Source organism: Mesoplodon bidens (assembly GCF_964165515.1).
Source record: "Mesoplodon bidens genome assembly, contig: HAP1_SCAFFOLD_227, whole genome shotgun sequence".
NCBI lineage: Eukaryota > Metazoa > Chordata > Mammalia > Artiodactyla > Ziphiidae > Mesoplodon > Mesoplodon bidens.
This window is the reverse complement of record NW_027671685.1, coordinates 691,053-705,197: the sequence shown is the minus strand read 5'-3', so window position 1 is coordinate 705,197 and position 14,145 is coordinate 691,053.

Sequence of the window (14,145 nt, the reverse complement as noted above, 5' to 3'; positions counted from 1 at the left end):
CCTATGCTAATAAGCTCACTCTTTGCCAAACATTTTGCCTCACACTGAATTCTTTCTGCATTGAGAAAAAAGAACCTGAGCTTCAATAAGTCCTGACACCAGGTGAGCAGTTTCAATTAAAAGACAGTGGGTTTGAGTCCTCTCCTCATGGGTTCAAGTCCCTATCTGAGTTTTGGTTGAGTTCAAGTCACATTCAAGAAGGAGTGTGGTTTCAGCAGCATTCAATCTGACTGACTACTAAGCTATGCTGACCCAAGGTAATCCCTAGGAAGCCAGAAATGACAACAACCCCAGGAGGTGGTATCAGAACAATATATTATCTAAAATGTCCAGTTGTCAACAACAAAAATAAGACGTGCAGATAAACTGGAAAGTGTGGCTATACACAGGATAAAAAGGCAGTCAATAGAAACTGTCCCTAAGGAAGCCCAGATATTGGGTACAATTCATAGAGACATCAAATAAGTATTAGAAATATGTTTAAGTGAAACCATATTTAAAGAGTTAAATGAAAGCTTGACAAAAAATTCACACACACACACACGACCAAATAGAAATTCTGGAGTTGAGAAGTAAAATAACTGAAATGAAAATTTTACTAGAGGGGCTCAACAGCACAATTGAGGCTGCAGAAGAAAGGATCAGCTGAATTTGGTGTAGATCAATGTAGATTATTCAGTCTAAAGAACAGAAAGTTAAGGGATGAAAAAAAAATAATGAATGGAGTCTCAGAGACTTGTAGGATACCATTCAGCATATCAACCAACGTGTAATGAAAGTCCCAGAGGAGAAGCAAGAGAAAAAAGGGCAGAAAAAATATTTGAAGAAATAGTGGTTGTAATTTCTCAATCTGATGAAAAACATTAATCTACACACCCAAGAGTCAATGAAATTCAAAGAGGATATAATCAATGTTACAACACTTTGACACATCACTGTCAGACTGCCAAAGGACAAAGAGAGAATCTTGAAAGTGTGTGGAGTATCTTTTGATGTGCTTCTCAGTCATTTGTATATCTTCCTTGGAAAAAATGTCTATTCAGATCCTTCACCCATTTTTTAATTGGGTTATTTGCCTTTTTATTATTGAGTTGTAAGAGTTCTTTACATATTCTATATACAATGCCCTTATCAGATATATGATCTACCAATATCTTCTTCCATTCTGAGATTGCCTTTTCACTTTCTTGATAGTGTCCTTTGAAGCACAAATGCTTTTAGGTTTGATGAAGCCCAATTTATTTTCTTTTATTGCTTATTCTTTTGATATCATGTCTAAGGATATAATGCCAAATCTGAGATCCTGAAGATATACCCCCATGTTTTCTTTTAAGAGTGTTATAGATTTAGCTCTTAGCATTTAGGTCTTTGATACATTTTGTGTTAATTTTTGTATAAGTTATGAGGTAAAGGTCCAATTTTATTCTTTTACATGTGGTAATCTAGTTGTTCCAACATCACTTATTGAAAAAATTACTCTTTCTCTATTGAATGGCCTTGATGCCCTTGTCAAAAATCAGTTGAGTATGGACCTATGAGTTTCTGAATGCTCAGTTCTATTCTACTGTTTTAGATATCTACCTGTATGCCTTTACCCTTCCCCCATCTTCATTACCATTGCTTTGTAGTAAGTTTTATATGGAGAAATATGGATCCTCCAACTTTTTTTTCAGGCTTGTTTTGGCTATTCAAGGTCCCTTGCAATTCTACATGAATTATAGGATCAGCCTGTCAGTTTCTACAAAGAAGCCAGCTGGGATTTTGATGCGGATTCCATTGCATCATTAGATTAATTTGGGGAGTACTGTCATCTTAACAATACTGTTCATCTTCTGATGAACATGGGATATTTTTCCATTTATTTAGACCCTCTAATTTCTTTCAATGATATTTTGTTATTTTCAGTATACAAGTCTTCCACAAAAACTGTGCAATTTGCACCTAAGAATTTGATTCCTTTCAATGTTATCATAAATTGAATTGTTTTCTTATTTTCATTGTTAGATTATTCATTTAACGTGTATAGAAATACAATTGATTTTTATTTATTGATCTTGTATCCTATGACCTTGCTGGACTCATTTATTAGTTTTAATAACGCTTTATTGGATTCCTTGAGATTTTCTGTACATAATTTCATGTCATCTGTGAATGGATATAGTTCTACTTCTTCTTATTCAATACAGATGCCTTTTATAACTTTTCCCTGTCTAAATTGCCCTGACTAGAACATTCAGTACAATGTTGAAGGAAAATGATGTGCACAGACATCCTTGTCTTGTTCCTGACATTAGGTAGAAATCATCCAGTCATTTACCATTCAGGATCATGTTAACCATGAATTTTCATAGGTGCTCTTTATCAGGCTGAGGATGTTTCCCTGTATTCGTAGTTTCCTTCTATTTATTTATTTATTTATTTATTTATTTATTTATTTATTTATTTATGGCTGCATTTGTTCTTCATTGCTGCTCATGGGCTTTCTCTAGTTGTGGCGAGTAGGGGCTACTCTTCGCTGTGGTGTGCAGGCTTCTCATTGTGGTGTCTTCTCTTGTTGTGGAGCATGGGCTCTAGGCACATGACCTTCAGTAGTTGTGGCTCACGGGCTCTAGAACGCAGGCTCAATAGTTATGGTGCATGAGCTTAGTTGCTCCACAGCATGTGGGATCTTCCTGGACCAGGACTGGAACCCATATCTCCTGCATTGGCAGGCAGATTTTTAACCACTGCACCACAATGGAAGCTGTATTCATAGATTCTTGAGTGCTTTTATCACATTGAATTTTGTCAAATGCCTGTGTCTACTGAAATGATTAAGTGGTTTTTATCCTTTATTCTATTGATATGATGCATACCCTTTTCTCCTCAAATAATTTTAAAAACAACTGCATAAAACAATAATTATAGTGCTCACTTCAGCAGCACGTATCCTGAAACGATTATAAAACATTGTTGGGCTCATAATGTTAAAGATATACTTTACATGAAAATAGCACAAAGGGGGGAGTAGGAAGAGAAACATATTTGAACAGTTTCTGTGTAATATTGGAATTAAGTTAACATTAATCTGAAATTGTTTTTTAACTTAAAATGCATATTTTATTCCTCACTTGAAAATATCTGTTTAACACAAAAGAAGAAAGTAAAAGAGGACAGAGGCACAAAAAAAGATATGAGATATATCCAAAACAAATAACAGGAACACCCCACCCCCACCTCAGTCAAAGCCTCCGCCAGGCAGCACAGGTCCTGGTGACCTGCGTGCTGCCCCCGACAAAGCCTCCTTTGGCCATGCAGGCCCCAGTGGGCTGTGAGCCATCCCCCTCCAAAGCCTCCTTTGGCCATGCAGGTCTCAGTGGGTTGTGCCGCCCCTGTGGCCATGCCCATGGGAGCCTGCACCCCAGATGGCTTACACTAGCACACATGCTCCAGGCCAGCTTCAGGAGCAGAAGCTGGTGAGAGGAACACACGCAGAGGTGGGTCCGACAAAGCAGGTCCAGAGACCTACCTAGAGGTCTTTCAGGGCCTCCTGGGGAGTCAGGGGTTGACTGTAGCTCTCTGTGGGGGCAAGGACAATAATAGCGGAGGCACCAGGGAAATTTTTACATTTTAATTTTTTTTTATCTTTTAATTTTATTTTTTAATTTTATTTTTAAAATATATTTATTTCTAATTTTTTGAACATAATCATATAACGCTTTTAATAAAGGCAAATAATATAAGACAACAGGAGCAAGATAATTCAAAGAAACATCTAGGAACAAGCTTCCCAATGTCCTTATTTGCCTGAAGACATGATTCATCATCTCTGAATGAAACTGCTGTTATTTGTGCTGATGTACATGTGCTTGTAGAAACTTGGTTTCAGGAGAGGTCAGGCAGAAGTTTCCTACAGAGTCTAGTCACCTAGTGAAGATAGGATATCTAACTGATTACCTCAAGTGAAAATTATCAATAAACAAATTAGGCATACGTTCCAATCAGGAATTCTTTTTTTTTTTTACAAATTTATTACAACTTTATTGGAGTATAATTGCTTCACAATGGTGCATTAGATTCTGCTTTATAACAAAGTGAATCAGTTATACATATACATATGTTCCCATATCCCTTCCCTCTTGCATCTCCCTCCCTCCCAACCTCCCTATCCCACCCCTCCAGGTGGTCACAAGGCACGGAGCTGATCTCCCTGTGCTATGTGGCTGCTTCCCACTAGCTATCTACCTTACGTTTGGTAGTGTATATATGTCCATGCCACTCTCTTGCTTTGTCCCAGCTTACACTTCCCCCTCCCCATATCCTCAAGTCAGTTCTCAAGTAGGTCTGTGTCTTTATTCCTGTCTTACTCCTAGGTTCTTCATGACATTTTTTTCTTAAATTCCATATATATGTGTTAGCATACGGTATTTGTCTTTCTCTTTATGACTTACTTTACTCTGTATGACAGACTCTAGGTCTATCCACCTCATTGCAAATAGCTCAATTTCATTTCTTTTTATGGCTGAGTAATATCCCATTGTATATATGTACCACATCTTCTTTATCCATTCATTGGATGATGGACCCTTAGGTTGTATCCATCTCTGGGCTACTGTAAATAGAGCTGCAATGAACATTTTGGTGCATGACTCTTTTTGAATTATGGTTTTCTCAGGGTATATGCCCAGTAGTGGGATTGCTGGGTCATATGGTAGTTCTACTTGTAGTTTTTTAAGGAACCTCCATACTGTTCTCCATAGTGGCTTTACCAATTCACATTCCCACCAGCAGTGCAAGAGTGTTCCCTCTTCTCCACACCCTCTCCAGCATTTATTGTTTCTAGATGTTTTGATGATGGCCATTCTGACTGGTGTGAGATGATATCTCATTGTACTTTTGACTTGCATTTCTCTAATGATTAATGATGTAGAGCATTCTTTCATGTGTTTGTTGGCAGTCTGTATATCTTCTTTGGATAAATGTCTATTTAGGTCTTCTGCCCATTTTTTGATGGGGTTGTTTGTTTTTTTGTTATTGAGCTGCATGAGCTGCTTATAAATTTTGGAGATTAATCCTTTGTCAGTTGCTTCATTTGCAAATATTTTCTCCCATTCTGAGGGTTGTCTTTTGGTCTTGTTTATGGTTTCCTTTGCTCTGCAAAAGCTTTGAAGTTCCATTAGGTCCCATTTGTTTATTTTTGTTTTTATTTCCATTTCTCTAGGAGCTGGTTCAAAAAGGATCTTGCTGTGATTTATGTCTTAGAGTGTTCTGCCTATGTTTTCCTCTACGAGTTTGATAGTTTCTGGCCTTACATTTAGAACTTTAATCCATTTTGAGCTTACTTTTGTGTATGGTGTTAGAGAGTTAAGTGTCAAGACACTTTTTAAGAGGGACCTCATAAAAATGGAAAAGGATTTATCATTTGACGTAGGTATTTTTTATGAAATTGCCATGACTATCTTTTGAAATGGATTTTATTACTTGAAAAACTTTTTCTTTACCTAGAGTTTGATGAAGAGATGCTAAGTAATACTGAAGAATTTATAGATAGTATTATGCACTTCAACAAATCAAATTGGAAGGTCAATTCTCAGTTATCAATTTTATGCCAACACATGTTCACTATAGTGGGTCATAATGCTGATTATGAGAGTCTTTTTTCACTAAAGAATAGTAGTGGACAAAAGAATGAAATAAGGGACTTCCCTGGCCGTCCAGTGGTTAAGACTTCCCCTTGCTATTCAGGGGTTGCAAGTTCAATCCTTGGTCGGGGAGCTATGATCCCACATGCCTTGCAGCCAAAAAAAAAACAAAAACAGAAGCAGTATTGTAACAAATTCAATAAAGACTTTAAAAATAGTCCACATTAAAAAAACTTTAAAAAAATGAAAGTTTATGTACAATTTAAATGGAACACAGATTATAACTGCATTAAATGTCTAAGCAAATTCTACAAAACCAGGAACTGTTGAGATCCAAACCATCAGGGAAACATAATTAAAGAGATGTAATTTAGATATGTAGAGTTTGTTTCAGATAAACAATAAATTATTTTGTAGTAGAAGTATGTCCCATGTAATGTTTCTTTTATTTTAATATATGTAGTTGATTCTCGTTATTTGCAGGAATTAGGTTTTATAACGTTGCTGAAAACACTGAATTGGTGACTAGTTACTCATCACTCCTAGGAGAAATAAGGTTGGGTTTCTGTGAGCCTCTGGTTCACAATACTTTCATCAGCCAATCAGCCCATAATTTTTGAAATGTGGTTTTCTGTTTACAAATACCTCATCTAGGGCTTCCCTGGTGGCGTAGTGGTTGAGAGTCCGCCTGCCGATGCTGGGGACACGGGTTCATGCCCCGGTCCAGGAGGATCCCACATGCTGTGGAGCGGCTGGGCCCGTGAGCCGTGGCCGCTGTGTCTGCGCGTCCGGAGCCTGTGCTCTGCAACGGGAGCGGCCACAACAGTGAGAGGCCGGCGTACCGCAAACACAAACAAACAAACAAACAAACCTTATCTAATAAACCTTGTTGATTCATTAACATTCACCTCATGACCAAAAGCACTATTACTCATGTCTGAATGAAGCTTATCTAACATTCATATTTTCTCCATAAGGTGCATGATAACTTTCTTGCTTTTAGAAACACTACATAGCACTTCAGCACCACACTTAGGGGCCATTTTAAACAGGGAAGTCACCAATAAAAAGCACAAAAATGTACTATTAAATAGACTGTGAAAAAGGCACTTCTTTTCAGTATGAGAACTGGAAAAGAAGGCAGAGCATTGCCTTGCTTGACTTCAGCTGGGAATGTACACATTGAGAAATTTTTTGCTGCTTTGCTCATGCCCATGAATAAGCATGAAGGCACTATGAGTATTGATTTGGGGGGTTACAAATAAATTTTAATGAGTAGCTGAATCCATCAATAATGAGGATTGGTTATATATAAGTATTAATTGGCATGACCTATTTCCACAATACATTTAGAAGAAAAGTTACAACATGAAACTTAACTAAAACTTTAGAAGCATTCCCTTTACAAACAGGAATAAGGCAAGGATGTCCCTTATTGTTGCTTCTAAGAGAGAGAAGGTGGTGAAACAGAATAAAGAACATAGCCCTTTGGGTCCAGGAAAAAACCCTCACTGGTGGTGAACTGGGATGAGGTTCAGATGGAGGTGAAACATCAGCTTATGCAATAGCTGGAGGCACTTGAATAGTATGGGGACAATTGCAGTTGTAAGAGTTATTGAGTTGTCTGCCTTTGGTCAGTTGTTTTAAAAGCTCTGAAAATGGAAACTGAGAAGATCAGGTCAGCCAGCTGTCAACTTAAGGCACACTATTGACTCAGCTGTCTCCTGTAGCCACAGGGAAGACTGTGTTGAAAATTAGACCCAGGGCAACAAAGCTACAAAGTAAACTGAGTGCATAGCCTAAATGGTCTCCTAGGCTAAAGTTCAGAACTCTGAGAAGCACGTCTCTAGTGTATTTAATATATTGTCTTTCCAATCCACTCTCTAACATTTATTTAAATATATACGTATCCTCGAAAACATGTGGTGTAGTTGCAGTTTTTAAATATCTGCCTAAATGATATTGTTTTATAAATCACATTTTCTTCTTCATTCAGCATTAACTTTTTAGGTCTATTTATATTGCTATATGTCAATTTAGCATAAATTTAGCAAAATTGTTCATTGCTTTTAACTAATGTGTAGTATATATCCATTTTACTTATATCCATTCCCCTAGTTGAGTCCTAAGGAGATGAAAGCCAGTAAGAAATTATCTGTGATAAGAAATGATTGGGACCTTCAGAATTGTGAATTCTGATACAAAATTTCAGTTCTTTTTGTTTCTGTGCTGTACCCACCCTCTGGTATTCTCAAAATTTTAAGCCTATTCCTCATAAAAGGTACCTAGTCTTTGGAGAATCAAGGAGAAGACTGTGTCAATACTTGGTACAAAATGTTATGAAGCAAGGACAGCAACTGCAGATGAGATGGTATAAGGGAACTGAGGGATAGAGCCAGGAATGGGAATTTAGAGTGAGAGGTGACAGGAAGCCACCAGAGAAGTTAACACCTCTATAGAAATCATCAGAATACTCTGAAGGATACTGTACTTCCTACAATTACATGAAATAGGAGCTTGATATTTATACATTAAAATAAAAGGTAACCCCAGAAGATTTGGAGACAAATATATATTACATGTTTTCATATGCTTATGTAGGATTCTACAATATTCATAGGAAATTTAGAACTTAGGAATTTACTTAGGCAAATATATTTTCCCTTCAGTGGTTTCACTGGATGGCTGGTAGTTGAGACTATTGGTAGCAGGTGTTGAGAAACTAATTTATTAACCTAGTTCCAAAGCCCTTTCACTAGAGGTAGTGAAAATTGACAAGGAGATTGGAAAGATCAGCTTATCCTATTCCCAAAAGAACCTCTGAATTAAATCACTCCTGGCACCCCTCCATTCCCCACCTTTGATACACTGCAAAGTGCACTGTGTATCAGGGAATGTTTCTGGCACTGTTTGATGATTAGATCCTGCTTCATGGTGTGCTGTGTGACTCTCCTCACAACCAGTCTCAGGAAATATTGGAGAAACCTGGGATGTTATCCATCTTAGGCAGCATGGGATGCATGGGAGACCCTTTGTGACTTGCTGTTGAACAGTGAATAAGGCACCCTGGGACCTTTGATGACCTTGGTGTGCTGGAGATAAACTGAGTCATTGTTTCATCATGAGGAGCCCTTGATGATATATCACCTTGAAAAGTGCTTTTTTTAAGACGAACTCCTTTGATCTTGCTGAAAGATGAACTCAGCCTGGTTTCCCTAATGACTAAGTAAAGTAAGTTGCTTTGTACTTTGCTGTATGAGTTGAAGCAGCCAGTAGAACGGGTTAAACACAAGAGCTTTGGAGCAAGTAAGTCCTGAGATTGAATCTCGGTTCTGGTACTTGATAACTTGACTGCAAGCAAGTAACCAATGATCACTTTACAGTGTTGTTTAGATTATTAAATGAGATCATGTATACAAAGTAGTTAGCACATCATGAGTATTTAATTGATAGCTAAAAACACAAAAAATCTAATTAAATACAGATTGGTAATTATCAGTAATAGCAACTTAGAAATTATAAACCCATAAAGGTTTATACCTTTGTAAAGATTTCTCCATATAGCTGACAGTCTTTTGTTAAACGTAATTTACACAACAATTTAGACTTTTACTCTGGAACTCTGCTTTCAGAGATGACTGTTTCCTATATCTGAAGTTAAACTTGTAGAATGTCTGGGCTAGAATATATGATAAGAATATTCCTCTGGTTGCTCTTCAAAGCTAAGATTTTCTTTATATATGGTTTAACTTAAGGATTTCTTAGACATACTTGTTCTTGTGTTAAGACAAAGTTACCAGATTAGACAGTTTTTAGGGTGTTAGTAGTAGATTCTGAGAAATTAGACAGACTTTTTATTAAATCCTCTGATACAAGGTATTCATTTTCCAGGTAACTGACTTAATAGAAAGGGTTAAGGTGCCAGGTAAGATTATTAAGCCAACTGGCCCAGGGATTCTGGGAGTAAATTTCAACCTTTGATTTAATCCAACTTAACCCAACTGAGCAAAACAACCAAAAGCAGCTTCCATAAACAACCTAAAAATATGTACTGGGTTGTACCACTGAGATACCAAAGAGAGTATAAATCAAGTCCTTGTCTCCAGTCAAAGCACATAAGCCACAGAGAGTAAATAGGAGCACCATACATGTCGACCTCCTCCTGATCATGACACACTTTCAAATATTAGACCTTAATATTTAAGTGGCAGACAAACTTGAATATTCAAAATGACACTAAAATAAGATAGCAGCAACTACAAAGCAGACTCCACTACTGGGTAACGTTGTTTTGTGATGTCTATAAATCCCTCTGTAGGGGGCCTTTCCACTTGGCTGTCTTTTAACTTTATATTGTGGTTAGAGCAAAACTGTGCACTGTCCTGAACACATTCTCTTTTAGCCTCACAAGACAAAGATCCTTCATGTGCCAGGAAAAACGGGGAACTTTTCTTTGCTGCCAGCTTAATTTATGCCTCTATATGCCTCAAGCTGAGTCCCACTTTACCTCGCAAGATGGCCCAGTCTACTCAGATAAACATTCCAACTGATAGATGTCCCTGAAATAGTAGGTGTAATCAATTGTAGAACCAATACATTTCACACTATGGGCAAAATTGGTCATCATATTTTGGTGGTTCCAGGCACACCAGTGTGCCTTGGCCAACTGATTAAGGACCTCATCTCTAACCAGAGTAGTCAAGAGCAGGGAGATGGGTGGGAACTCATGTAGTCAGAGATAGCATCTTAGAGACAGACCTCAAAGGATGGGTAAGATTTACAATTGTAGATGCATAAATGGTGGCTATTCCAGGTGAGGAGAATAACGTCTGTTTCATTTACAGCATAAAGGATTTTCACTTCCAATTTTCCAATTATCTTTTCAACTTCACTTCTTCACTTCTTAACATGGGGTACAATCTCCATAACAATTCAATTTATCCAAAGTAGGTGGCACAAGTTTTCTACAATATTAGATCATGAAATGACAGGGCCCTCCTTTCACCTAACAAGGTACAAGGTACAAACCCACATGCTATTGGATTTATGCCTGCAAGAGTCCAACCGTGCCCTCCCAAATCTGATTTCTGACTTTCTCTTTTATCCATTGAATGTTTGTCAGAACACAAAATCCCCTTGACACTTTTCAGGACCAACCCTACCTGACTCCTTCCCAGCATTTGTCACTGTCAGCCTTTCCCTCATTTAAACCCTTCTCTCGCTTACTCTGACACCAAACTCTTGGTTCTCCTCTCCTTCTGATCATTCCTTCTCAGGCTCTTTTCCTCTGTCCCTTAAGTGCTCCCCAGGGCTCAGATTTTGGCCCTCTTCTCTCTTCTCACTCTACACGCTCACAAAGGGAAACTGTCTGGGGATCCTTAGAACTGTGAAATACCTTATTTGAGGTAAGCAAGCCCCTTAACGGGGCTCACTAGCTCTCAGACATTACTCTGCATTGGTTAAATAAAACTGACTCACAGGAATAAATAATGGGGAAAAGTTTGTTAGGGAAACTTCCAGCTACCGAATCTGCCCAGGAGGCAGGGACCACAACAGGAAAAATTTTGTAAGGAGTCTCAACTGAAACTTATTTTTTTGTTTTTATCAGGAACACAGGCCTTAAAAAGATAAGCACCTCTGAGCTTGTTTCCTAAGACATCTTATTTATCAGAATCCATTTTTAGACAGGACGTTCCAAGCGGGCTGGACTACACAATCGCGTTCACTGAGCTAACCCCAGCACCAGCCTGGGCCTAGCACCGAGCCGGTTAGGGGTTTGTCTATTGCACGGTGGCTCTGCCTGACAGTTCAGCCGTGCTGCAGCCCACTGGGGCGGGAGAGCAGGGAAAGGAGCTAAGGTTGGCTCTGCTGAGAGGTGCTGCACTCAGAATAACTCCTCGAGTAGCAGCAGACACCTGCCACAGGCTTAAGTCGTCTCCTCCTGACTTCACCCAGGTTCTCCTGCAACGAAAACAATCTAAGGAGTCGCCTCAGCCACAGCACATCTCGGGGCCGGGACTGCTCTGCCCACGCAGCAGCGCGGTGGAGGGCCGGGTGCGGCCCTGACGTCACACTTGGCCCCGCCCCTTAGGGGAGGGGCGTGAGCGCGGGAGCTCTGTTACTTAGGCGCCTTCGTCCTATATAAGTGGCGCTAGAGGCCGACGGTGGGGTTTTGGGGAGATGGTTTTGCCGCCATTTTGTAGGGTGTTTGTTGCAGCGACAGGGAGAGAAGACGGCGGTTTGGTGACAGTTTACCAAAGGGCCTTTTGCTTTTGAGGAGGTAAGGTTTCGGATAGGGTGTTCTGGGCTGGGCGGTTTCCCAGTCTTTTAGGTTTCGAAAGCTAGGTGTCAGAAAAACGACGGGATTCGGGCCCTCGGCGACCGGGGTTTCTTCGGGGCACAGCTCTGCTCGTGGCATTTGAAACCTAAAGTTGCCCCGGTGTCATGGTAGATTTAAAATCCAAGGGCGGAAAGGCCTCGGCTCTGCCGTTGACTCGTCTCAGAGAGGCCAGGCCACTCATATCACGGCTCCTTAGGCCCATGACCCGTCCCGCCGATCAGAGTGAGACCCTGCAAGAGCCTCCTGGGGCAAGTGTTGTCCTAGATCAAGCCTTACTCTGGGTCCCTGGCCTCGGTCGTTTGTAGCATTCTGGGATTTTCCGAGGTCAGACTTCTGCCTCTGAGTGCGCCAAAGGCCCTGGCCAGGTGCCCTGGTGGAGAGGCAGGGGGTGGGGACTGGGCGTCCGAGGAACTGCTAGTTTGCAAGTCCAGGTGGTGGAATTTAGCTCGTGCTTGTGAGAGGTCAATACGGAGAGGCTCATCTTTTGTGCAAACTGTTTTTTTCCTAAAGTGGAGCATAGTATTGTTGCATCAGATGTGCATTTCTGATACTTTTGGATCACCCTGTCCTTGATTACTTAAGTAACCATGAAATGCTTATACTATTCTTAGGAAACAGCGCTCCAAACTGACCACGTCAACCACCTGGTCTTATTTTATAGGTATCTTTGTATGATTGTGCTCCATACATACACCCACAGGCTTCTTGTTATCCATTACATACAGTACTCTTGGAGCCATCTAATCATAACTTTAACCTATATAGATATTTTTATATAGATAACGTCAAATTGTTGGGTAATATAGGATGTTAAAGGGCAGTAGAGAATCAGGTTTCTAAGATGGATATAAACATCTGATGTTTATTGTATCTGATGTTTTTATTGAAGGACGTCCAATGATTCTAACATGTAGGATTCTTTGTTAATAAGAAATAGTGTGATAATTCTAGATAGTTTTTCTTTTTTTGTATGCGAAGGAACCTAATCTGTATAACCTGGATCTGGGATTCTTCTCTTGGCCCCCTGAGAAAATATCTCTGAACAGTAGTGGTGGTGGTGGGGGGACAGCTTCCTAACAGCTGAATTAAATTTAAAGTAATGAACTTGGCTAGAGAAATAAAAACCTTTGGCTCTCCTAAGATGCTTATTTTAATACTTGCATATTGATAACTGTGGTTATTTAAGAATTCTGCCTTGGTGAGCTAGTTATGGCCTACTGATAGTAGAAGGAAAAAAACAAAACTGAAGCAGACACACGTGTTTTGCAAGAAATGCATTATAATAATCATAGTAATAAACCTCAGTCATCAGATGTTGTAATTTTGCTTGCTATGATTTAAGAATGCTTAACTAAACATTTTTAAAGAGTTCCTATGTGGTTAAAATATAATTTGGGTAATTGAAGGGTTAGAAGAATTCCACTAGAAATATAATTTTTTTGATGGCTTTTCTGATGGTCTTTTGGCTCAGGTTAATTTGTAATGTCATTTATTTCAGTTTCCCATATTCAAATGACTATGTAAATCAGAATGCTCACTTATCAATTTCCAGTGAGAACCCTGACTAGAGTTTTAGGATTTTTGTTGGACCTAAGAATCAACAAGAGAAGTGAGTTAAAAGATCTAAATATTTGGTGGCTTCGGTCCCTGATGGCATGATACCTACATTTTCTTAGGGAATACCTCCCAGGAGATGCCTCATTTTAAAGTCTTTTAATTCATTTGAAATCTTTTAAATTTTTTACTTGAATTTGTTTGCTTGTTACTGAGTCATTTGGGCTAACTGAAGGAGGTTAACTAAGTTGGTTTTGCTCCATTTTACCTGTTTTCAGCTCCTTGCTGAGTTGTGAACCTCACCCTCTTCAACAGTTTGGACATCACTGTTAAAAACTTGACTGCTTTGTGAAAGAATTAAGATTTGAAGAGGCAGAATGGGATGACATTGTTAGAACACAGATCCTGATCCTGAATGGAACCTGTGAGGATGTAGCTGGAGCCAAGGAATTGTCACAATTATCTGATTTCAGTGTGACCATATTCATCCTTATAGGTTCATTTCTTCAGTCACCCCAGATCTACAACAAATATGTTTAATTTTAAGAATGGTTGCAGGATGATCTGAAAATAAACAGTCATCTCCTATATTCTATCCCTAAGTGTTTCTCTGACTTCAGTTATTTGTAT